Source organism: Pogona vitticeps, chromosome 1 (assembly GCF_051106095.1).
Source record: "Pogona vitticeps strain Pit_001003342236 chromosome 1, PviZW2.1, whole genome shotgun sequence".
Taxonomy (NCBI): domain Eukaryota; kingdom Metazoa; phylum Chordata; class Lepidosauria; order Squamata; family Agamidae; genus Pogona; species Pogona vitticeps.
The window spans coordinates 138,123,917-138,151,618 of NC_135783.1; positions in this window are offsets into that span (position 1 = coordinate 138,123,917).

Consider the following 27,702-nt stretch of genomic DNA (forward strand, 5'->3'; position numbering starts at 1 on the left):
TAAGCACAAGGAAACCACTGCCTACCATCCGGAAAGTAATGGGTTAACTGAGAAGTTCAATGGGACTCTAATGCGCATGATTAGGGCTTACTTGGCAGAGAATCCAAACAATTGGGACCAGAAGCTGCAATCCCTGTTGTTTGCTTATCGATCAGTGCCACAAGCCAGTACCGGGTTCAGTCCATTTGAACTTTTATTTGGGAGAAGGGTGAAAGGGCCCCTTGATTTGATCAAACAAAATTGGGAGCAGATCACCCAGGATGACCCACAAGACGTTGTGACTTACATAGACACCTTGATGAATGACCTAAGGAGAAATCTAGAGCTGGCAGCAGAAAACCTGCAAGCTCAGAAGGTCAGACAGAAAACATGGTATGACCACAAAGCTAGAGAGAGGCACTTTGACCCAGGGGAGGAAGTGCTTTGGCTTAGGCCCTGCAGAGAGAATAAACTGCAGCTCAAATGGGCAGGACCATATAGGGTCATTTCCAAGATGTCAGACCTGAACTACCTTATAGAGCAGGAGGAGAACCAAGCAAGGAGGGTGGTTCATGTGAATGCCCTAAAACCCTACTACAGAGGGGAACAGAGGGTTTTATTCGCGATAAAAGCAGCTGAGAGCGAGGAAGCTGAGTTACCCTTCTGGGAGGGTAGAGGGGAAGTAAAATACAACCCAGAGGAGGTAAAGATCAGTCCTGCACTCACCCAAGACCAGCAGCAAGAGCTAAAAATGCTGCTTAGTAAATATCAACAGGTGTTTTCCAACAAGCCGGGGATAGTGAAGGGAGTGATGCATCGGATCCACACAGGGGATGCACCCCCGCAGGCAGTATCCCCATACCGAGTAACGGGACCCTATAGGGACAAGGTGCGGAAGGAGCTGGACGAGATGCTGAGGGAGAACATAATCGTCCCCTCTTCTAGTCCTTGGTCCTCTCCGATAGTCCTTGTGGACAAGCCTGATGGGAGCATTAGGTTTTGTGTTGATTACAGGAAATTAAACCGTGTAACCACTCCTGATGCCTACCCAATGCCCAGGCTAGACAACCTGATTGAAACCATAGGGGGTTGTCGGTTCATCTCATCATTGGACCTGGTAAAGGGATATTGGCAATTAAGAATTGATCCCAGGGATCAAGAAAAGACTGCCTTTTGCAGCCCTTTTGGTCTATATGAGTTTCGAGTCCTGAGCTTTGGTCTCAGAAATGCACCAGCCACATTCCAAAGGCTGATGGACCAGACCTTGGCAGGGCTCAGTGACTTTACAGTGGCCTACATTGACGACATAGGGATCTTCAGTAATACCTGGGAAGATCACCTGATACACCTGGAGTTAGTGCTGCAGAGGTTAAGTGCAGCAGGGCTAACAGTAAAGGCCAGCAAGTGTCAGCTGGGTAGCCCAGAAATAAAATACTTGGGTCACATGGTAGGGGGAGGAATGATAAAACCCCTGGAGGCCAAAATAGAAGCAGTTCGTGATTGGCCTAGACCCAACACCAAGAAAAAGGTCAAATCATTTCTTGGGTTGGTGGGCTACTACAGAAAGTTCATCCCGTGGTTTAGCGAGATTGCGGCTCCGCTGACCGATCTGACGAGGAAGAAGGCTGATGACCGCATCCCGTGGACCAGCGACTGTGAGGCGGCGTTCCAGAGGTTGAAGGAGGCGTTAATCAACTATCCTGTCCTGCGTGCTCCAGACTTCGACCGGGAGTTCATAATCTACACCGACGCGTCTAACAGCGGGGTAGGAGCAGTTCTGTGCCAGGAGGATGAGAATGGTGACCAGCATCCAGTGTCCTACCTGAGTAGGAAACTTCAAAAAGGTGAGAGACATTTGGCAACCGTGGAGAAGGAGTGTTTGGCCATAGTCTACGCGATCCAGAAGGCCAAGCCTTACATCTGGGGAAGACATTTTATTCTGTGTACTGACCATTCACCATTGCAATGGTTAAAGACAATGAAAACCCACAATAGCAAACTTATGAGGTGGGCTTTAAACCTACAGGACTATGACTTTGAAGTGAAGGTGGTCAGAGGGTCAGTGAACTGTGTTGCTGACGCCTTATCAAGAAGACCTGAAGATTGAAGACGGCGAAAGAACATGGACTATGTGTATATAATGATGACAAAAGTTAAATGTACCTGTTTTGAATTTGGTTTGTATGAATAAAGGTAAATTGATGTAATGTAGATGGTAAATGTTTAAATGCCTATTTGCTATGGTTTAACTTAGAATGTAAGTTTAAGTAAGTATAATATGGTATGTATAACTGTTGTTGTGTGTTTTATTCAGGTTGTTTTTTGGTGAAAAGCACGTTAGCTTTCCCCCTACAAAACAACTTATAAAGAGGGGAGGTGTTACATACAGCACTGATGTTACCTGTCTGTCATGGGTTTGGAGGGAAAGTTCCATCCTATGGGGAGTGGAAGGCGGGACATCAGGAGGAGGGGCTGTACTGTATAAATGTGTGATGCCTGTGTGGTGAGAGAGAGATGCTGTGAGATGCTGAGAGACACTGGGATGTGACGAAGCAGCAGCTGGGAAGAAGAAGCTGTTGTGGGAGTCTGTGTGTCAGACAGGGTACTACTGTGTGTCAGAGTACCAACCTGATAGGTTCAGGTGTCTGTTGGTTAGCCAGAACTGATAGGTTCAGGGTCTGTGCTTTAAGTTAAGGGTTCTGTGTGAACCAAACTGTATGTATGTATGAGGGAAATAAGCCACGTTACTTTATCTTATTCACCTGATTGTTTATTTTTCCCTGTGTGTATTTAAAATAAACCTTATTCTTTTTATTGTTTGAAAATCCATCCCTGGTCTGTGTGACTTCTTACAGGGAATGGTTGGTGGCAGCTTAGTGTAACTGTGTGACATATCCCAGTAGGTCTGGGTTTGTCGCATAAAGTACTTGGTAGTAGGCTACCCTTCCCTTTTTCTTCTGGGGCCACTTTGGGACTGTGCAGCTTCCCCAGGGCTACACAGGCTGGCTTTTCTCCCAAGAGGCACAGTGGGGAATCCAGCTCCTAACCCCTAACCAGGTATTCTAACACAATGAAGTAGAAACAAGGTCACATACGTGAATCATAGGGGACTCTTCCAGAGTTATTTTGCAGAAGGAAAGATGGCTGGAACACCATATGCCTTCGAATTATATTGGAGTCAGACTCCACAACCCTAATCTGACTACTAATCTGACTATTCTCTGGTTCCAGCCTGAGCTGCGCGTGGCATTTGCTGCTTCTTCTTGCCTCTCTCTCTCTCCACAGAGCTGGCTCTGTCACAAGGGAAAATGAGGCAATTGCCTCAGACAATAGATGATGGGGAGGACAGATGTTGCCGACTACTGACAGTTCCTTCTAACCCCCCCCATCTGCTTTATTTCTATTAAAAGTTCCAGCTCATCATGCCACACCACCTGTTCCTAAACTGCCTGTTGCCTAGGTTGTGGTGAAGAATACATTTCGTTTCTCTGTATAACTAGGGGATGCCTCAGGCAGCAAAATATCTGGGCCAGCCATGCCCCAACATCTCTGAAGACCTGAACAATCACTGCAGGAGGACAGCTAAAAAGACAACTGTTGGTGGAGAACGTATGCACCTCAAGCCCAAGACAAGTGGCTCTCCTCCCTCTCCCCAAATACTTTTTAATGTGCACAGACATGGACACCAGAATCAGTCCATGTGAAAAGCTCTCATTCCATACATTAAACATCCATGTTATTCTGGGGCTGTGTGTGAGTTACAGGGTTTCCTGCCAATGATCTAAGCTCAAATGGAAGGAAGAAAAATGATTTCATGCCGTCCGTACTTTTTCCTTTGCCTTCCTCAGGCACATTTCCCCGGGAAACATCTCCTCAGATAGTGATCTTAATTCTACTGGTCTTTCAGTAATGCTGTTAGAAGATGATAATGATGAGGCACTGAATCATCATGAATAAGAGAGTTTAAATTAAAATGGACTGATACACTTTTCACAGTGTTCTCCTAATCTTTTGATTTACAGAAAACACAGAAGTGACATAATATCCTCTTCTCAGCTGTTTCTTCTTATGTGGCTTCTTCTGATGTGATATGATCTCCTCATATCGATAAGACAAATCACACCCACACATGATTGTCAATGGCTTGCAGAGAATATTTCCCAGCTTCTCTAGCTGCTCAGCCACACTACCCTGTTTGCTCTGGGGTGGGTGAAGCCTGGAGAGTGAATTTTGGTTACAACAGTCTGCCTCTGGTACCTCCAAACCTCACAGTCTTATAAGTCCCCAAGGGTGGGCGCTTAGGACCAGTACGCTCACCTTGCAAGGCAGAGTTGCCCACCACACCTCCAGAAGAGCCAGAATTCCTGATAGAAGGTCAAAGGGCAAGACCTGGAATTAGTACCACAGACCCTTTGAGCCAAAATCTCAGAAAGGTGGTTGATGAAGGTTCTATGTTTTATTAACAGGAATCCAAGACTATACAGTATATATATATATATTTCAAAAAGCACTAGGGGCACAAATATAACCGAGATACAACTACAGCAATTAAGAAGATTCACCAGAAAATAACGCCATACTGTTACATATTCACAGACCAGTGCAGACATTAGCATGGTTCTGAGTCATGCACAGAGTGCATCCTCAACAGCAGGACCACAACACGGTATAGCAACTTCTGGGCCTTAAACTAAGCCAGCTAAAGTATCTTCAATCCAAACCCTTTTGTAGACATTAAACTGTCTATTCTAGAGCCATCAGGAGGAGCCACCAAACCAGGCTTTCAGTTTCCTTGAATGTTCAAGAAGGCCACAGAGCTTTCTGCCTCCCTTCCTTTCTCACCGCTGAACTCACCTCCCCAGGAGCACAGCACTCTTAGGAAACAAGCTGCAGGTGTTACCTCGACAAGCACTCACTGCCACCACTCACCAGCACAGACAGAGAAGCCTGGTTTTGCAAGATGGATTCCCACGTTCCCCCAATTTCAGTTGGGAGTCTAGGAGGGATGGAGGGTGAGGACATAATGATGGAAGAAGATTTGGCCTCTCCTTGAATACTTGATAAGCCAAGCCCAGACTCAAGAAAACCTGGCCGTTAATGGCGGAACTTGGCACATCCTGAGATAAAAAGCAAAGCCCTCTGTATGGTAGCTATTGATGATTTGCATACTGAGCAAAGGCTCATGGGAAAAGACGTCACTGTGACTTGGAAAGGTGCTGCAGCTGTCCTAAAAATCTGAGAAGCATCTTTTTTAAAAAAAAAAAAAAACTGAGGAAGTGTGTTAGATGTTATTTTTGTGTTTTTTGTGCTTTTGTAGCCATCTAAGGCTCTCGGAAATGCTGCCACTTGCTTTCTATTGCTGGCTACTGTTGATTGATGGAGGAAAACAATGAATCACAGTTGCATTAGCTTAAGGTCTGTTCAGACAGAGGAAATTGGAGTGGTCTGGTTTGCCCTTCAAATGTTCTTACCCTGAGTGTGATCTATTTTATCTTTCACTTGAATGATCCTTCTGTTCATCTTGTAGATATTTATTCACTGGTAAGAAGGGTTCATGCAAGGTCCTTGGACTGCTGTTTTACTTAAGAGTAAGGAGGCAGCAGCAGTACAAGCACCTGGCAGTGGTACTGGTATGAGGGGAAAATGTTGAGGTGAAGGGAAATGGAATGGAGGTAATACCCCATTTTCCTGCCTTTCTCCTCAGGTGGTGCTCTGCTAGGGCTGCTCTTTCTTGTGGGGCAGAGCCCATAGAATCAACATAGCACACACACCCTGCCTTTTCTCACATCTGTCATTCAGCCAACTGCAATGGCTCTCTTAAATTTACAAAACATATTGAAAGAGCAATGCATCCACCTAGCATGATATTAGTGTTGCGTGGTGTGTGGGTGCTGTCATTTGGTTCAAACCAAACCACATGAACAGCAATCCATATATCGATCTCTATGCCAGGCTAAACAGGCCCTTAGTCAGGCAAAGCTGAGTAATGGTTTTGTAAAAACTAAACTCAGTGGTAGCATTGAAGCTTTATCCAGGCTAGAGCTTCCCCATCTCATTTTCTTGCTGTCCCAGCTGAGTTCAGTATGTAGCAGTGGGGATTGCTACCCATGGTCAGAGTTGCTGGGGTGGAAGACACCTTGTCCAGCTTCTATCCAGAAGGTGTACTCGCTTGAATCTCGGACCATGAGAAAGACCCAATCACATAAAAAGAACCAGCAGATCTGTGCCTTGTCTGAGGTGGACTGGGGCTGGGATTTTTCCTTTTTTCTGCAATTACACCTGCTCAGACCTTTGAGGGTTTGGCTCTGCAACATATATGGTATGTATTTGTGTACATTCTTTTTATCGTACAGTATTTTACTTCCTTGCTTCCTTTGTTTAACTGATACTCACATAAATGGTATTACCCTTACATTGCTGAAATCCTGGGTGGGAGCCTTTGATCCTAGACATCTAAATTTGTATCTATGCATCTCTGTAAAATTAGATATATTTACTAAAGCTAAAAAAATATATGTTCTGTTTCCTTACAACTAGGACAGCTGTGGTCAGAAAACCTTGTGTGTCCACTTCATTTGGTGTCTAGGTGTTGTTAGTGGGAACCACGAAGACCCTTGCTCTCTGTTCTCCCTTCTCATGTGTCTTTAGACAGGATGAGGGCCAGATGTTCCTTCAAGCAGGGGTCCATATTCTCTCATGTAGGACCCATAGCCACCCTCCTTTAGGACACTTTAGAGGTGCTGAAAATAAACAGGAAGTAGTCTTTTAACATACAGAAAAGAAGATGGAAATCAGATGAAGCTATCATAGGTCAGAGATTTCCATATTTATTTTATTTACACACTGCCTTTCTCTTCATAGAAAACTCAAGATGGCTTATTGTCAGCGAAAACAATAGTCACAATTTTGAAAGTCTGTAATATATCACATTAACACAGAATTTAATGCATAACCACATTAAAAATCACCATTAAAACATTTTAAGATACCCCCTGAATTCAATAAACACGGCGTTCCCGATATAACCCCCTCACTTGTCCAGATCACTTAAAAAAACTTTAAAAGAAAGTCTTCCGGACTCCTCAATGGGGTACATTCCACAGCCAGGAAGCAGTTACTGGAGAGGTCTCCTCTTGCGTGTTTACTCCATCTCCCTGTGAGTGCAGTTGGATCAAGAGGAGGTCCTCCCTAGAAGATTTTAAGATCTGGGCAGGCTGATTGGGGGGGGGGGTGATACAATTCTTCAGATAGCCTGGACCCAAGCCATATAGGTATTTATAGGTCATAACCAGTAATTTGAGTTGGGCCTGGAAATGGATGAACAGCCACTATAGTGTATTCTCGAAGGCTTTCATGGCTGGGATCTGATGGTTGTTGTAGGTTTTTCGGGCTGTTTGGCCGTGTTCTTGAGGTTTTTCTTCCTAACATTTCGTCAGTCTCTGTGCTCTGAAGATGCTGGCCACAGAGACTGGCGAAACATTGTAAGAAGGACCAGTCAGCAGTCTTACTGCAGGATTTTGATGTACCTGAAGTTTCAAAACACACTTTAAAGGCAGCCCCACGTGGAGTTTTGTTGCAGTAACATAGATAGGAAGTGACTAAGGCATGTGCCAGATCAGATATCTCTAGTATCAGGCACAGCTAGTACTTCTCACCACAGCTGAAACCTATTAAGTGTTCGATGAGAACACCCAGGCTGTAGACCTGACGTTTCTCAGGGGGGAGTGCAACCTCGTCTAGTACAGGCAGAATCTCTATTCCTTATCTGCCTTTTGAATGTGGAGGAGCACCTCCGGCCTTTCTGGATTAAGTGTCAACTTGTTTGCCCACATTGAATCCATTACTGGCATCAGACACTAGACTAGGCCCCAAAACAGATGGAATCAGATGGAAAAAAGATATGGGGTGGGTGTTATGAGCATACTGGTTGCACTGAGCTTCAAAACTCTGGATGGTCTTTCTTCAAGGTCTTGTGTAGAAGTTGAATAGCATGGGGAAAAGAACTGAGCCCTGAGGACTCCTACAAGCCAATGGACTATTGTTGACTGGATGTTTCTGAGCTTGTCCCTCTATGAAGGATTAGAACTATCCACAACCCATAAAACGTCACATCCAAGTCCTATCCCAGAAACACAGCCAGAAGTATACCATGGCTGATGTTACTGAAAGCCACCAAGAGGTCCAGCAAACCTAACAGTGCCACACACAAACACTGATCAAAGTTGTCTTTGCCCCATAACCAGGCCTGAAGGTGGACTGAATGTTGAGAATTTGTTAACATTTCTGTCCGTAAGCAAAGTTAGGAGATATCAGGTTACAAAGACACTATAACGCTGAGGGAGTAAAATTCAACATAGTCTATTTACAAATACATAGAGAGCATAGATTTCAGACATTCAACTGGCAGCATGACATAACATGATACAATACGTAGCATAGAAATAAATGATCTGATCTACAGCAGATAACATGTCCCCTTTATACATGCCTTTTATACATCTAGGGACCAATCAGAATGTACAATACATCATTTGACAGACCATAAAGAAAGCTGACCGCCGAAGAATTGATGCCTTTGAATTGTGGTGCTGGAGGAGACTCTTGAGAGTTCCCTGGACTGCAAAGAGAACAAACCTATCAATTCTAAAGGAAATCAACCCTGAGTGCTCATTGGAAGGACAGATCCTGAAGCTGAGGCTCCAGTACTTTGGCCATCTCATGAGAAGAGAAGACTCCTTGGAAAAGACTTTGATGTTGGGAAAGTGTGAAGGCAAGAGGAGAAGGGGACGACCGAGGATAAGATGGTTGGACAGTGTCATCGAAGCAACCAACATGAATTTGACACAACTCCGGGAGGCGGTGGAAGATAGGAGGGCCTGGCGTGTTGTGGTCCATGGGGTCACGAAGAGCCGGACACGACTAAACGACTGAACAAACAAACACATCATTTTTTCCCAGCTGCACAACATCAAAGCTTCAACCCTGGGACACACCTGAATCCACTTTGTACAGTACATGACTCAGGTTATTTCAGCCATTTTACATACAACATTATATTTAATACATTTTTGGATCAAAAATCTCAACATTGAAATGGATCTAGTGGATCTAATAAAAGCTAGATCCACATGCTCCAATACCTTGCCCAAAAGTGGGCACTACTGGAAAGTGGCTGATAAGTATCCAATACAATGGGATTCAACAAGGGCTTTTGAAAAACAGTGATCTTAATACTACCCCATTTGAGTACTCTGCCTTTTTGCAAGGAGGTATTCACCAACCCTGTTACCCACTCTGCTAATCCCCAACCCTTAACTGTTTTTGTATGCCAGGCGGCATAAGGGACCAGCACTCACGTGGTGGCTTTTAATTCTCCACGGTTCCTCCAGTTGCACAGACATATCCATTCTCATCTGACAAACAACAGCTCTGAAGGATGCTTCTGTGCTGATGCAACGGTGGCAAAGGTGAATAACTGATTCATGGCCACCAGTGCCACAAAACAGGCTTTCCAATGGGCTATAGCCCACCTGTGGTTGGATCTGCTCTGAGTTCTCCACTGCAGTAGTTCTAGTCTCTCTGCTACTCAGTTCGTCACCCCCAGCTCCACTCCATGGCAGGGAATGCTTAGGGCCAATTGTCTCCACTGGCCTGGATATCTCCCTATTCCAGATACCAGTCAGGACTTTGAGAGGATCACCTTCTAAGGGCTGTGTGTGTTTGTATACATAAATGTATATATACATACATGCACCTTTTAATCTTCTTCCTTCCAAAACTGGATTCTCCCACACAATCAAAAAAAAAAAAAACAAAAGCAAAACATAAAGAAAATCATCATGGTGTGCCATTTTCCCACGGACTGAAGGCAACCTTTCTGAACTCTTATTTCAGTTCTGAGGAAGAGTTTTTTTTTCTTGCTGCTTATGGGTGAGAAAGGTAACCACAAGACAATTACCTCTCCATCCATAAAAGATTTCAGGAGGTGAGAACATGAGTAGTTTTCAGTGACTGTGCAGTGCCACCTACAGGTTCTTGAATAAAGCAGGACAGGCATGCACCTAAAACCCATTCTGCACAGTCTTTCAGAAAGAAATTGACAAGTCTTCCATTTCATTCCTTACACATTTTCCATATATTTGGAAACTGGGAAAAAAAAACATAGCTGCTATTTTGTCTGAGAGAGAACTTGCCCCCCCCATCTCTGCATTATTCAACATGTAATTACTTCGCACAAAACATATGCTGTAAGTACCTTAGTAAAAATGGGCAAATATTGTTACCTGATATGATTTTGAAATTGTCCTCTTCCTGTAATAAATATGCCTTGGAAGATACAGAGACAAATTGCTGACCCTTCACTTCTTCTCATTCCCCTGTGCCTCCATCTGACATGTTGCCTATTTTTATTGTCATGATAAACTATTCTGACAATTATTGGGTGGGCAAACGTTAAAATAGTAATAAGGAAAGCTACAAATTAAACATAGAAGGGAGAAATTAGAACTAATATTATTCAGGCTAAAAACCGGGCTTGGGTGGATTTCTTAACACTTTTTAAAAGATTTAAAAAAATTAAAGTGGGAGATAAAAAGAAAAACTTTGGCACATTCAGGCATAACCTGGAATCTGATGATCAGAGAGGTAAGGTTCCTCTCCTAGACCCACATAATACTCTCTATGGTATTAATACTACTGTACTCCCTCACATATGAGGCTAGGCTGATACACACACCCTTTCTTATAGTCCTTCTGTCAAGAGGTAAAAACTTTTATTTTTAAACTGGCTTTTCATCTATGAACAGACTGGAGTTTTTTTTTTAGAAGGGGATGTAACATCCTTTTATCAGGTGTTTCAAATCTGTTCGTTTTTAAACTAATGGTTTTAAAAACATGAGTTAGGTTTAATTAGATATTAATATTAATATCTTAACTTATTGTGATTTCAAACCCAAGTATTTTGTCCTTGTTGTTTGCCACCTTAAATCCTTTCACTAGGAGAAAAATGGGACGTGGTGGCGCTGCGGGCTAAACCGCAGAAGCCTGTGCTGCGGGGTCAGAAGACCAAGCAGTCGTAAGATCGAATCCACGCGATGGAGTGAGCTCCCGTCACTTGTCCCAGCTCCCGCCAACCTAGCGGTTCGAAAGCATGTAAATGCGAGTAGATAAATAGAGACCACCTCGGTGGGAAGGTAGCAGCGTTCCGTGTCTAAGTCGCACTGGCCATGTGACCACAGAAGATTGTCTTCGGACAAAAACGCTGGCTCTATGGCTTGGAAATGGGGATGAGCACCGCCCCCTAGAGTTGAACACAACTGGACAAATTGTCAAGGGGAACCTTTACCTTTACCTTTAGGAGAACAAAAGGTATACTTATAAAGTACATACATATAGTGAATAAATACTAGGTTTATGAGTATGAGCTGAGGTGATGCTTGGTGGATCACCCTCCTTGTTTGAGGGTTTGGCATACAGTGCCAAAACACTGTTTATAATACAAGATCAAGGATTCCTCATCACTACCGCCTCAGTTTTTCTTACCCTCTGCTGCTGCCGCCATGTTTTGCTTTCAGACTTTCAACATGATTAGTGTCGTCCAAAGGGTTACACAGAACATAGGGCTGTCATGTATCCAACTTTGCAGAGTACTGTCCTTGATTTGAGGGGCAGATGGACTACCCAGGATCCTGCCTGTGTTCCCCCCCTGCTATGTAAATATTTGTGAAGGCTGGCCCACTTTCTTCTTCCTGTCCATTCCTGTGTATATATGAGCACCCATTACTACCCCTAGACCTTCTTGTAACCTCTAGTTCCACCCATCCTTTTATGTTATGCCTTCTCCCTCACCAACCCTAATTGGAAGACCAAGCTGGCATCTTGATGTTGTCCATCAGCACCTAGCAACCGATAGCATGGCCCATCGGCTCAGATCATCTGGTCAGTCTCCTCACTATGGTTGGGAAGCATCACATTTCAATTTTAATTGCAGTAAATTATTTCTAAAATTGGAGCTAAGCATGGTATTAGCACGTCCAAACTTTGTGCAACTGGGGTGAGGGCAGAGGGGGGATAAAAATAAAATCACGCCTATATAAAGCATTTGAATGTTTTATTTGATTCTTACTATTACCGTTTTGCTTAATGAAAAAAGAAACATAAAACAGGCAGCCTATATATTTGCAAAATAAAATAGAACAAATTACAGAATTTTATTATCAAAACAGATTTATTAAAAAAAAGTTTGATAATATACAATAATTGTGTTTGATGATTTACAGTGAAATTATACTCCAGTTTAAAAGTGCCAAGTAATTTGTAGATCCTTTTGTTTGACATCCCCAGTCTTATGAAAAGCATGCAAAATGCTGGAGGTAAATTTTAAATGTTGTATCTAACACCATTTTAAAGAAATGATCACTTATTTTATTTGCATTCCAAATGGGTCCGTATCTCTAAATAACTTCTTTTTCTTAAGATCTGGCTTTCAAAAATATCAGTGTGCCCTCAATGCTAATTTAAACAGAAACACCAAAACCTCCCATAGGTATAGCAGCATGAAGCCAAATTGTAAACTAGTGGGTGATCTCCAATGTCTGTTATTTACAGAATATTTTAAACCCGTCCTTTTACTCTGTTGATCCACAATGCTATTTTTGCAGATCAGAGCTCTGCAGAATACTTTCCTTTACCAGTGCTATTAAAACAAAGGCTGAGGTTTATGATACGTCAGTTATCACATGCTATTCATTTTCAACAATTTATCACAGGAGATTAATTAACACAATATGTATTCATAGTTCCTTGGATGCACACTGCTTCGGTCAGCAACACTGGCATTTGCCAAGATTTTCTAAAGGGTACATTGAAACTTTGAGATTTTATGAACCAAATGAACGATAAATAAGGAATTAGTCCTCAATGAATTATAGAACTGCAGGCCAGTGAAGGACTTGACTATGTTATTCCCCCTCTATGTCCGTGGATAAAAATAATAATTGTGTGCTGCAAAGTCCATTCTGAGTTATAGCAATACTGTTGAGAGTTTTCTAGGTAGAAAATGCATAGAGGAGGTTTACTATTCCCTTCTTCTGGGGGTGCCCCAGGAAGTGGGGGTTTATTATATCTTATTTGGTACTTGGGTTTTCTATGATTTGTTTTTTTGCTGTAATAGATTCAGAAGCATCCCCTAGTTTCTGCCAGGGCCATCTGCAAATTTTAACAAAATATACCCCAAATTACAATTCACATAAAAATAACCCTTAGGTATGCACCGGGACTGTCTAGAGCAGTGATGGCGAACCTATGGCACACATGCCACAGCTGGCATGCAGAGCCCTTTCTGCGGGCACGCGGGCCATAAGTCTCCGGATTGCTACTCCCTCCCCCCCCCCCGCAGCCAAACCTCAGGAGGCGTCTGGAGCCACGGTGCTGGTGCTTTGACAGGCGGTGGGCCAGGATCCGCAGCAGCTGGCACAGGTGGCGGATCCGGAGTAGGGTCTCGATGCACCTCCCTGCCCAGGATTCCCTCTTCTGCTGCCACTTCCAGTTCTGCCACCGCAGCGCACTGTCCCTCCCCCTCCCCCCCAGTTTCGGCACTCTGGCTCAGAAAGGTTCACTGCTACTGGTCTAGAGGGAAGCTGTTACCCAGTCTTGACTTGAGCCTTGGTGTCTGAGTAGCCTTAGTTCTTGCTCAGAATTATCTCAGGCATATGGCAGGCTCATATCTCAGTAAGCAATAGAAAGGATATTCAAGCATGCACAACTGCCCTAGAAACCTCAACTAATATCATGCAGGAGGACTTCAGCAAGTACCCTGGTAAGGATGCAACAGACAGGGTGTGCCTCAGACAACAATCTCCAGCAGGTTTTTTTTTTAAACTTTGAGCAAATTAGGATTAGAAAACCAGCTATTGCTTCACGCCTGAGATCGCAACAGTGCAAATTCACCTAAAATCAAAACATCCCCGCCTTAATTTATCTACTACCCTTTTCAAATACAGGGGGGAAATGTAACTTTTTAAAGCACATTACTTGTACATCACCTTCTGGACCTTAAAGCACTCTCTAGCCACTTTACAATTTAATTACGAAGGTTACACATCACAAACTCCAGAAATATGCACATGTCATTCACCCACCTGAAAATGATGAAAGGCTGGGTAAAGATGCACTCGGTGAATCACAAGCCACCTAACTCCCATGAAAGGATTACCAAAACAAAAAAAATCCAGTTATAAAGGCTGTAAATGCATATATAGATGATGATGATCATATATGCCAATTGTAGGCATATCATGCTATAGTAACTGATCATAAATGTGGATGTTTAAAAACGTTAACTTATGACTTAAGTATTTTAATAATTTTATATATTATTTTATATATTTTAGGTAAAGGTAAATGTTCCCCTTGACATTTAGTCCAGTTGTGTCCGACTCTAGGGGGCGGTGCTCATCCTGGTTTCCAAGCTATAGGGCCAGCATTTGTCTGAAGATAGTTTCCGTGGTCACGTGGCCAGTGTGACTAGACACGGAATGCCGTTACCTTCCCACGTTGGTGGTACCTATTTATCTACTCGCATTTACATGCTTTCGAACTGCTGGGTTGGCGGGAGCTGGGACAAGCGACGGGAGCTCACTCTGCTGCGTGGATTCGATCTTACAATGGCTGGTCTTCCAACCTTGCAGCACAGAGGCTTCTGTGGTTTAACCCGCACCACCACCATGTCCCATTATATATTTTAAAGGCTGTTTAAAACTTGCATTGTCCTCAGAGATAAAAACCTTTTCACGGCAGTTTACCAAAAGTGAACATGAAATAGTTATGTATCTCACTGCAAAACTCAAGCTAGCAGCTGGTATTTTGGTATAATTGATAGTATAATTGAAGGAGTGAAAGCTTTTTTTTTTCTTTTTTTTCTTTTGCTTGTGAAGGTTTTATTTGCAACCTTGCATGCTGTCTGGAATTTGAGTGACTAGGAGGGACATTTCTGGGCTGGGGTGATTGTCTATCTATCCAGCACTAACTAATCCTTCCGTCCAACCTTTGAAATTCAAATAGAGCCTCAGGTCTCTGCTGCGTGTTCTGTCCTTCTGTTTTGTTGGTTGGTGGCAGTTGTTTGTTGCTATTGATCTGTTTGGTGGGTTGCTAGCATGTATGTAGTAAAGAAAGGAGTATACACACGACTGCAATTTTAAGCAACTGTAAGTAAAGAAAAGTTTTTATATTCTCCTACAAATGTCTCAGAATGAGTTATTGAGATTTTAAATGCCAGGTAACGAAAAAGAGGTGAACTCGGAACTTGAAGCTATTCCCCTCTGTGGATCTCTGTACTTCTACTATGTAGCAAAAAGAGAATTTTACCAGAAATTCAACTCTTTAAGAGGATTTGTAGTCTTAAATGGGGTGAGGAAACTTTGGCCCTCCAGATGGTTACATCTTCAAATCCAAGAAACTCCACCAATGGCAAAGGATTATGGGACTCATGGTGCAGACCACCTGGAGAAGCAAAAGTTCCCCATCACATTTAAAAATATTTGCTGGGCCTTTAAAGAAATCTTGTGGTGTGGTTTTATATCTTTGCTGGGGGGGGGGGTCCCCAGCAAATGACATCTTTGTCATTAAATAGATCAAATTAGACATCCACGAAGACTGAAGCCTTTCTGTCAAGTCCTGTGAAGGCTTCAGTTGCTTTTGCCCGCTCTGTTCTTCTTTCTGAGGGCCTCAGTTTATGTAAAGTGTGTTGTTTCGATCAAAGTCTGTCTGGTGCTTGATGCAGATTTAAAAAACAAAAACTGCTGTTACGTTACGCATGTTATCAGAGGACGCAATGCACCACTGCAGAAAGGTAGCACAGCGTTGCAACTGGGAGCACAGTATTCTGTTCCAGTCTTCTAAAAAACTTTATGTCATGGGCAAGTGTGAGCCATTATTTCTCTGTGCATGTGTTTCTACTGTAGAAGAGCATGCTATACCAGCGCCTTACTTGTTGCAGCTGGTTCTACATGTTTCTTCAGGGGGGTCGGAGTGAAGAGATTTAAAGCAAAAAGCAAAGCGTGCTGCTTATATACTGCCCCACAGCGCTTCAAGCACTCTCTGGGCGGTTTACAAGGTGATTATGCGGGCTACACATTGCCCCCCCAGCAAACTGGGTACTCATTTTACCGACCTCGGAAGGATAGAAGGCTGAGTCAACCTTGAGCCGGCTACCTGGGATTTGAACCCCAGGTTGTGAGCATAGTTTTGGCTGCAGGACAGCCGTTTAACCACTGTGCCACGAGGCTCTTCATTTAGATCTAGATCTAGTCCTTGAGGAGCTTGGAACCAACCACCCCCAGAGCATGTGTATTTGTGTGTCAGCAAAACACGCCACACATAGTACTGTGAATTGAGACTGCTTTGTGGTTGTCTATGTTTTCCACTATTATAGGCTTGGAGAAGAGGTAGACACACATTTTGCCTAGGGGGGGAGTTGAAACTAACTAGCCTCTGAGCATATGTGTTTGTATGCTTCTGCTTTCACACCATGAAGTTCTCTTTGCTTTAGTGGATGCCTCTACCTGGTTCTACTCAGTGTGTTTGTGTGTGTGTGTGTGTGTGCGTGCGTGCGTGCGTGCGTGCCAGCCAGAGGTGATGGCACTAGGGTGAACACAGCTTCAGCTAAGTTCGTGTAGGCTGGCTCTTTCTGTATTCCCAAGGCAAGTGGACATCTCATCCTCTGATGGAAGGCGGGTTGTGTTTCCACCGATGCTGAAAGTGCTGCTTCTATCGCTATGCCATTTTTAAGCATTCTCCATCTTGATTTTCTCCTTTCCAACCTGAGCACGTATTCAGTGACAGAGCTTGTACTGTGAGATATTCAGCAAAAAGTCATATTGACAAAGTACTGGAAACCACAAAACCTTTTCAATAAAGACCGGAGTAAATATTCTGACTATTGGCATTGATGCTCATTTGATAAGTCTCTTAAGCATGTATCCTAATCATGTCCTGTTACAGGTTCTTGAGAGGGGAGCTATTACTCGTATTTTGTGCTGGCTCATTCTCTGACTTATGTCAATATTAATGTGTTTTTAAATTATATGTGCATTTCCTGGAGGTTAACCACTGATCAGCAAAGAAAAAAATTGATTCTCTAAGCTGTTACCTTGGCTAAAAAACATATTACAATATTGGAAAGATATATGCCCACCTCTTGCCATTCAGTGGATCAAAGACTCTGCAGCTCTATCAACATATGTATACATAGCACGTAGAGGGCAATTTTGAATGCATTTAGTTTTACACATTTAGAAGCCTTTTATAAAAGCTTATGCATAGATCTAGCATTATGATTACTGGCCCAAACCCTGTTGGACGGTTACACTGGCAGAAGGAAAATAATATACTCATAGTGGCAAATTGCTACTAATTAAAGAGTCCAAAGCTTGGATTCTTTATTGTGAACATGTCAGGTGAGTTGGCCTACGAGCAGGAATCCATCACAAGCAGCAAGTTGTCCTTCCACTAGTATAACTACATAACAGGATTTTGGTAAATGTAGCTTTTTGTATTGTATCATAGGTCCCCTTGATCCACTGGATCAGCGTCCACAGATCCACTGTTTGAAAATATTAAATAAAAAAAAATATTCATGGTGTATTTACCAGAACCTGCCAGTAGAGGAAGCTAAAGATAATACTGTACTATGTACAGTATAGTGTTTGCTACTTCCGTGTTTTCTGGCATTTGCAGGGGGCGGGGGTTGGAACAAATCCCCTGTGGATACTTTGGTCTTCTTATATATTTATGTCCTTTTCAGCAATTTGTTTTCTTCTGTTCTTTCTCATGTTTGAAGCACGATAACATTTGATTTAAATATAGTCCCAGAGCATTCTGTAGTCAAACTGTGCTGGTGTGAATATGCTCACACATGAAAAAAAGGTTAACTTTTCCCCAGAGAGAATACAGTTGTACCATCAACTTGCACCATCAACAAACTATATATTTGTACATATTGTCAAATGATTTCGTTGCAGTTTGGACCGGGTAGGTGAGGGTGGGAAATATTTCCTACATTACTGTTGCTTCCCAGTGGTATGGTGAAAAAAAATCAGCTCCCACTGTAGAAGGAGGGATGCGAACAATGTTAGAAACGCTTGAACTGCTCCTCACAGAAAACATTATTTGCCACATGATCAATGAAACCAATAAAGAGGCACAGCATGTGTTCAAGGCACAGAACAAGAGGAACCCCAGTTTTGTCAAAGTGTGGAAGCACTTTGACATCATTACGTTTCAAAGCATATAGTGTTTTACTGTTCCTGGCAGTAGTCTGTCATGGACAATATGAAGTCCGGATGGAACTGGGACATCTAAAAGCCATACATCCAAACTCCTCTTCACTGGCTGTTTCTTCTGTTGCAGAGTTTTGAAGTTTGGGTTTAATTCCTCTAGCTGCCGGGATTCACAGTGCAGAATAGCTTCAAGTTCCCCAGATTTGTCCACCCCTTTTTCTCACCAACCGACACAGTCCCAATAACTCACTCTGAGACATTAGTAGGCAAAGAATAAAAGCGTTCGTTGTCTTTACTTACAGTTGTGAAAAGATCAAAGAGCAAACTGACAAATATGACTGCTTTCAGCAAAGGGCTTTGACAGACTCTAGAGATGGGGGAAAAAACACTGACAGAGAGGTTGGGCTCTCTTTGAATTTAGAAGCAGGGAATGGATGATTGGTTAGTGCTAGATAGATGGACAGTCATTCCAGCCCAGAAAGGTGCCTACCAGCCACACCTACTAAAGGGAGCGTGCAAAGTTGCTAAAACTCCCAACACCTTCTGTGTTAAGGCGGCCTCATATGTACAAAATTTGAAACCATTACAGCATCAAAGTGGCGTGTTCTGATTTTTTTTTAACTGTCTGGCTCTCTCAAAGGATGGCCCTTCATTGGGGAAACATCTTCCTTAGCAAAGACTATTTCATTATTCAGATAGAAAAAAATGTCCCACGTTAATGCTAAGTTTGCCTAAAAATAGATAAAAACAGCCATTTTCTCTCAGAGTTTATGTTGGCTTCCTTTTGTTGTTGTTGTTGAAACCAAGGATTTTATTGTTTTACATTCCACAACAATATTTTTAAGATATAGAAATCATTTTGGCTACAACTTTTTGCAGACAAAAGAGAGGGAGGCAACAGTGACATGAAACAAATGTTCCAGCACATATGACCATCTCTTTTCTGGCTCTAGGTGCTTAGGTATTGTGGAATACACTTGACTCTTCACCAATTAACACTCTGGATGTGGACCATGTTTATACCTGCAACACAGTGAAATTCCAATGAAAGTCCGAAATAAATGCTCAGAAATAACTGAATTGAAGTTTTTTATTTTACTCTACCTGGATGAAGGTTTAAAAGTCTGTCTGCATGCTTAGTGCAGGTGGATAAATCATTATTGTTCATTCCCTTACAAGATTAACTTGTTTACATTCCTTGTTACTAATTATTAGAAATTGAAGATTTTGATTTTAGAAATCTCAAAGGCTTTCTCTGAGATGTCATGATCATTTTCCCCCCAAAAGGAATGACAAGCAGCGCAGGATTTTATGACAGAATTTCTGTACAGAAGGGAATCATTCCTGTGTAGGATTAACCGGAAAGAGCATCAAGCTGTTCAGGATTTGACAGTTTGATGTACAGAGCAATGAACAACAACAAGAAGAATTCTAAAGAGAGGAGAAATTAGACTGGGGTCTTGTTTTCATGGAAACCCAGGAAATTTTGCAGTTGCGGTAGGAAGACTCATCAGGGAGTCTTGGCATGGGGAGAGTCAGAAAATCGCTGAGAATGGGATTATTTGGTTGGGGCAAGGTTGTGGTTCTCTCTCTCTCTCTCTCTCTCTCTCTCTCTCTCTCTCTCTCTCTCTCTCTCTCTCTCTCTCTGTGTGTGTGTGTGTGTGTGTGTTTGTGTGTTTGTGTGTTTGTGTGTGTGTGTGCGTACTCACCACATCCTAGTGAGGGTACACTTGAAAACATTAAATATATATCTTCCCAACCAATTCCCCCAAAACTAAAAGTGCAACTGAAACTAGTAAATGCACTAAAATGTGACATATTACTTTGATTGCCTCAAAATAAAATGTCACCTTTAGTTGCCCTCCTCCTTTTTATTGTTTTACTCACAGTTAAAGACCTGCCTCTTCAGGTAGGCTTTTAATCCTAGTTATTAAAAAGCAGCACACTTTTTAATAACTAGGATTAAGTACCTCCTGGATGCTGGGTTTTTGCTCTGTTAACTGTGTTTTTAAAGCTTCTAAACACTTTTTAAATTATTGTAGAATTAATTAATTAATTAATTAATTAAATGCTTTTTAATTATTACTGCAATATTAATTATATTTTAAGCTTGTAATTTATTGTGCGACTTCTTTTAATCATTGTGAGCTGCCCTGTGTCCCCTCACCGGGAGAGAGGTGGCCTAGAAATAAACCAAATAGACAAATAAATAAAATAAATAAAACATGTAATGTCATCACCTGAAACGTGTCATTTCAGGGCTTTGATTCTACTCTCTAGTACAGCAGTTAGCCCAATGGTTCACAATGTTCTTGTCAAATAGCACTGGGTGCTTCAGTCGTACTTGATAAGAATTTACCAAAATTTGTGGGGGAGTTTGTTCATATTCAGGGCGGCCACAATTGAAGATTAAGAAAATCTGAATTTGTGACAAATCAACAGTGCTGGATTTATCCAGATTTTGCTGCTTAAAATCCATTTTTCAAGCATATTTGTGAATTAGGGATGTCATCCCTTTTTCGCTGAGAGGCTCATCTTTAACACCTGTTATCACAGATACAATATGGCCTTTTCCGTGTTGAGAGTAGCTTTACCTATATAACTTTTCTGGTGCAAAACAGAAAGAATTTCACAATTGCACAGTTGTTTCCATTTCAGAGTGGAAAGACCTTCACCCTCAAAACCTCTGAATGAACGAACAGATTTTCCCGTCCTTACTGTCAAGCAAAGCTAAAGTTGAAATGAATGCATTCATTGTATAACAATGCCTAAACCATGTATACATTGTCTGTTATCTGTGAGGCAGCAATTAAGAAGAAATAACAAGTGTTATGAACTCCTGCATGTAGATCTGGCCATGCTGGCTTGCAGTGCTTGTTCCTCGTAGCTTTTAGAGTATATTTCACCTTAATATCAGTTACAGTATAAGCAAGAAGATGGGGATACATTGTAGAGTAATGTCAGGACATACACTTAGAAGCCCTCCAGAATCTATTGCCAGACGAGGACATTATGTTCAGCACAAGAAGTGCAGTATTAAAATAAATTCTTTGTATACCCATGGAAACAGAGCACCGGACTCAGAGAAGCTCTCAGATACCTTCCTTACCTAAGTCAGGGGAAGGTCTCATGCTGGGCTTTTTATCCGAGAAAGCTGCAATCCGACAAAAGTTTGTTCTGACCTATTGTAGGATGATATTTAGTGTGCTCCAGGAGACAGGCAAACACAATGTTAATTTCCTCAGTGTGATGTATCTACACTCCCTCATCATAGAGTATTCTATCCGCTGGGCTTTCTGTTCTATTGTCTTAAATCACCTGACTCCATTTCCACCGTCACAGGGGTCAAGGGACACGAGAACAAACACTTCTGGAAAATCGTTCCTCACTTAAATGGGCCAGCAAGATAAAGCAGGTGAAACAGGTGCATCTGAGCTCCTGCTGTTCATAGCGGTGGTTGTCCAGTTTTGTTCCTTCACCTCTAAGCCTCGGTTTGTTTTGATACGAGTCAAATTACCGTCTACATAGAGGTATGGCCAATAAATGTGCACTCTTTAAACATATGCTACATCCAGAGGAGTTCATTCACACTAACTGGAAAGTATAACATTTTAATTACTCCTAGGCAATAAATAATCTGTGGAAATGTATTTTCTGAAATGTACTCTTTAAAAAAAAAAACAGCAGAAAAGATAAGAAAAGAAATGAGAAAACATAAGGGATACAGTGAATGGCAGCGAGGACATGATGAAAAGAAATTGAAAATGTTTCTCTGACACAGCTTCATCGGCAATTGCATGATAGATCTTGGCACCACATTAAGGGAGGAAATTGGGAAGTTCAGAAGAAATTCAGAAAAATGCAACACATTATTCTGGAGGCTAGACAGACTGACAGAGCAGGAAAACCAGGACGAGTTTAAGATGAATATCATCACTAAGAGACGGCGAAGCGAGCACATCAGGTAAACGAGGACAACCACCGTTCATTTCCTATTTCCTCCTGGATTCATCTGCAGAGAGATAGGTATTCTGAACAAAATGTTGCATTGCAAATTATTCTCACAAGACATGACTTTTATTCACAGGCACAAGGAACTGAGCCTGCCATCAAAATATAGCCAAAATGGCTGCAATAGATATTGGATGTTTCTATATATTGGTGGCTAGGAAACAAGGAGGGGGCTACTGGTTTGACATTGTGGATTTTTCAGAAGCTGTCTGGTTGTCTACTATGAGAAACAAGATGGTGGACCAGATAAACCTTAGTTCTGATGAAGCAACAATCTTCTTATCACCAATATTCTGAACGACTGCAAGGCAGCTTTCTATAACCAGCATTCACCCAAGTTTTGCAACTGCTCATTTTAAGACCCTTATGTTTCCAGGTGTCATGGTCTACTGAGTCTGGCCAGCCACTTCCATATCTTCTGGCAAGCTGAAATTTTGTGACACATAATCCAAGATAGATGGATTGCTAGAAGTATATGGGTAGTGATGCATTTGCAAAATTGTTGTTGTTACATGCCATCAAGTCAGTTGGTTTCCAAGGTATGTTGGATGTTGAAGGAGTGTTTTACCATTGCCAACCTCAGTGAATTTCCATGGTTAAGTAAGGATTTGAAGCCAGGTTTTCTGAATCTTTCTCAATCTACTGCAACATACTGGCTTTTTTCTTTGCAAAATTTGATATCTAAATTGTGCACCATGACAAATGATTACAGTGATCCAACGCCAAAACAAACAAACATTTCTTCATCTGTCCTTCAAAGGAAAAGTTAGAAACATACCCCCAAACCGGCAAGGAAGACTAGCACTGAAATTTTGTATCAAGGTAACCCAAGAGACACACTAGTTACTAAAAAGTCTGAAATAAAAAAACTTTTTCATCAAACATTTTAAATCCAGGGCAAGAGTCTTATTGCACAACAGAAATCAAGGTTCAAAGGTAGAACTAGGACAACCGCAGATGAGATAAAATGATGGCCTATAGGTACTTCACTGCTTTTTCAGAGAGTTGCATTCACCTTGTTCACTCAACACTCAAGAGGATCTATAAATGCTAGCTATACGGTGTCGCAGTTTTCAATTTCTGGTTAAATTCCTCTAGCTGTACAGCAGAAGTGAAGGAAATTACAGAGCAGAATAGCCCAGAGCAGTCCACCTCTTTCTCAGTAACTGGCACTTACAGTCTCAGTAACTCAATCTGAGACATTTGTAAGAAGAAAGAATATAAAATGTTTTGTTACTTACAGATCAATAGCAAACTGACAAGTATGACTGCTTTTAACGACAGACTTCAACAGACTAAAGAGAAAGGAAAGAGAAACAGAGCAGGGAGGAAGGCTGTCTTTGAATTCAGAGCCAGGGAAGGGATAATTGGTTAGTGCTGGATAGGCTAACAACTCTCCTTTTTTTAACATAGCGTGTAAATCATTGATTGCACACCAATTCTAAAAGATGTGTGCTCTCATTACATGCCACAGTTTCTTGCGTTTCTACAAGGAATGTGTATGTGGTTTGTGTCTGACTTATATGACATGTCCACAGGGATCCTCCTGGCAAGCCCCCAGTCCCTGTGCTGATGATTAATGAGAACATGTTCATTGAGTTTTGCTGGGCAAGCCATGCTACATAATGCATGGATACACCCCACAACAGATTTTGGCAATCTCAAGGTTAAATAATTGGAGGTTAAATAATGGAGTTGACAAAATGTAAATAAAGGACAACAATGAAAAAGAAGTGCTTTGTTCACTTCTAGAAATCATCATGGATTTTTTTCTAATATAAGCGTGAAAGTGCCACCCATTAGAAACAGATAGATATGGTATTCCATTTGACTCTGTTCTGTCTCATTACCCTGAAGAGTGCAGGCCCTATATGCTCAAATCTATGAAAAATATATCTCCTGCCATATGAAGTGCAGAATCTCTAAAAACCCTATTAACTTTCCATAGGGGTTTCTCTCAACACAGGACTCTTGGGTGACTCACTTGATGTGTCAGAGCTGATAGCTGGACCGTTAGAATGGAAGCCTGAAAGAAAGTAAGCAGTAACCATCTTCTGGGAAGACGAATCTGAAATGGCTCCCCAAGGGACAGATAATTGGGTCCTACAGGCAAACGGCTACTGCAAAAATGAAATCACAAGAGCCATCAAACCAAGAAAACAACACCAAACTGAAGAACAAAAACAGCCACCCACAAATAAAGTATTTCTGCCATATATCAAAGGGGTCACGGACCGCATGGGGATACTTTTGAAAAAAAACACAACTTACAAACAGTATTCAAGCCCACCACAAAAATACAACAAATGTTACGGTCAGCAAAGGACAGAAGGGACCCCCTCACCACTGCAGGAGTATACTGGATACCTTGCAGTTGTGGACAGGTATATATTAGAACCACAAAATGCAGCATCCACACCAGAATCAAAGAACATGAGAAACATTGCAGACTAAAACAACCAGAAAAATCGGCAGTAGCTGAACATGCCCTGAAACAAACTGGACAAGAAATTCTATTTCAGAATACTGAAATACTGGACAACACCAGCAATCATTATGTCAGACTGTACAGGGAAGCCATTGAAATCCACAAACACCAACAGAACTTCAACAAAAAAGAGGAAAGTTTGAAACTCAACAAAACTTGGCTCCCAGCTCTGAAAAATACAGCATGCAAAAGGTCAACAAACTCTACCCAGCCACAAGGACCAGGGATCACTACACACAAAAGACCAGCTAATGACACCCATCAATCACAATGACAGATAATCTCTCCTCCTTATCACAACAATACACCCACAATAAGACACACTAATCACCCATCTCCTGAAAAGTACAAAAGCTGATCTCACAGCCATAAATACTCAACTCCCAAACATAACTGCACCAGAGCACAGAGTGCTGTCCTCTGAAGATGCTGGCCACAGAGACTGGTGAAACATTAGGAAGAACAAACTTCAGAACACGGCCAAAGAGCCCGAAAAACCCCACAACAACCATGACAGATAACAATTTTCTAGCTGTTTCAGACCCCCTTCCAGTCAGCAGGGCAATGAGAGATGGGGCTTTCTAGACTTTGCAGACTCCCCTTCCCACAAGTGCATTTCCTGACACTTTCCCTGGCCATTCTTCACAGAATAAGATTCTGTCTTGCCAGGAGCTATTTAAAATAAGAAAGACTTCCAAGCTCCACATTAATCTGGCATGGGGCTGTTTTAAGTTGTCAAGGAGAATAACAAATCACTCCCTCTAGTAGCAGGCAATGAGTGCTGACAGGGTTGAAGCCAAACCAGGGGCATGGAGAAGAAGAAGGCAGAAGCATCAGGATATTTTGGGAAATGCCAAGTGACCAAAAACTGGTGGAAATACTGAGAGAAGTGTCTTCTTAACCTCTCCCCTTCTAAAGCTCCAGTGCGGGTTGATCATGCTTTGTTGCCACAGAGCATTTGGAAAAGAGGATGGTGTTGGAATACTTTGCCTGAGCCTCTTCCCAGCATATAGTATGTTGAAAGTAGAGCACTGCTTCCCAATCTTGGGTCCCAGATGTTCTTGGACTACAATTCCCAGAAGTCTTGTCCAGCACAGCTAGTGGTGATGGCTTCTGGGACTTTTAGTCCAAGAACATCTGGGGACCCAAGGCTGGGAATCACTAGAGTAGGGGAGAGCAGTCTCTCTGGCACCCCCCGAACAAGAGCGCTTCTGCTTCAACTTCTGGATTTTAGAATCATAAAATCACAGAATAATTGAGTTGGAAGGGACCTATAAGGCCACGGAGTCCAACCCCCCTGCTCAGTGCATAGGGACTGCAACTCCTAGCACTCCTTAGCACTGAGTATGTGAACTACAACTGAATGGAGTTGTAATACAAAACAGGACAGAACCGTTTGGAGGATCACAAATTGCCCTGGGAAGGAAACGTACCTTGCAGAAATCTGTTGCGTGAACTGCTTGGTATAATTCAAGACAAATGCAGACTCCTTAACTCACCAACTCAGTTCAGCCATCATAGCAAATTATATGTGAGCAAGCTTCCTTGTGGATTGACACGATAACTGAAGCAACAAATTGTGACGCCCAATTAACAGGGGAGGAAACAAGAATGAAAAGGCATGGCTTGGACTCTGAAATGGTTTTGTGGACCATAGTTTCTGCCACTATGGTCTCACAGATTTGAACTGACACCCTGCGTGGTCATCACTCACCCACTAGAATTATTACATCATTGGAGAGAGAAGTAAATTTATGAATTTGGGTTCTTCTTTTAATGTTTTCTTTTTTGTCTTTTGTAAATAAAAAGATGGAACAAGGCATTCTTTTGGAAAATACATATAGTCCATATATCCGTTGGAATTATAATAGTACATCCGCTGAATTCTTTTATATCAACAAATTATACATTCATAGATCTGTTTAGCATAGTTCTCTTCAGAGTCTTCCATGAGACGGCGGAGGTGGGTTGTATTAAATCATTATTACGATCAGTGTAGGTAATGAAAGTGTACCGTGTGTCAAAAAAAATAATTCACCTCAGATTGTTTTCTTGAATCATGTTCTGGCTTTGTTAATTTTTCTGAGAGTTCTGAAAGGATGGAAAATAGAAGCAGCAGAGAGCTCTGACCCACGGTATCTCTGCTATATATTTATTTAAAACATTTCTACCCCACCTTTCGATATAAAAAAAATCCAAGGATGCTGATGTCATCATGAAAAAACAACTAATGTATGCAATAAGCAATAACACCAAGCAGCATGGCAGCCATTAAAAGCAGCAGTAGAGCCATTCACTGCCATTACAAACAATAAAAGCCACTAAAAGCTTAGGAAAACAAACAAAAAATGTTTTTCCTTTGGCATAAAATTCAAGTAGTCCAATGGAAACAAATGATGAGGAGAGGGGGTCCCCCACCCTAAAGAACAATTCCCACAATTCCCTCAGCCTCAGAATCACACAGAGCCTAGAAAAATTTCTCTTTTAGGCTGCAGCTTCTAGAATCCCCCTCGGCCATCATGGCTGAGAGGAAGATCTAGGACTGTGTCGCTTCGATGCTTGTTTTACACGTAGGGCTGCCAAATCATCAGCACACCATTCCTTGAGATTTCAGAGACTGATGGGTGGGCATGAGGCATGGCAGACCAAGGCAGGAAGGTCCCTGGAACCGCCTCTGGGGTAGATGATCATGGAAATGGGTACAAAGTGAATCCAGACTAATAGCTCCAGAAAGAGGACAAAGCATGGCTAATCAGATAATATGGTGTCACATACAGCACTGATGGTACCTGTCTGTCATGGGTTTGGAGGGAAAGTTCCATCCTATGGGGAGTGGAAGGCGGGACATCAGGGGGGAGGAGCTGTACTGTATATATTTGGGGGAAGTCCTTCGTAAGAGAGCTGACGTGGAGAAGTGGAGTTGGAGTCTGTGGGTCAGACTGGGTACAA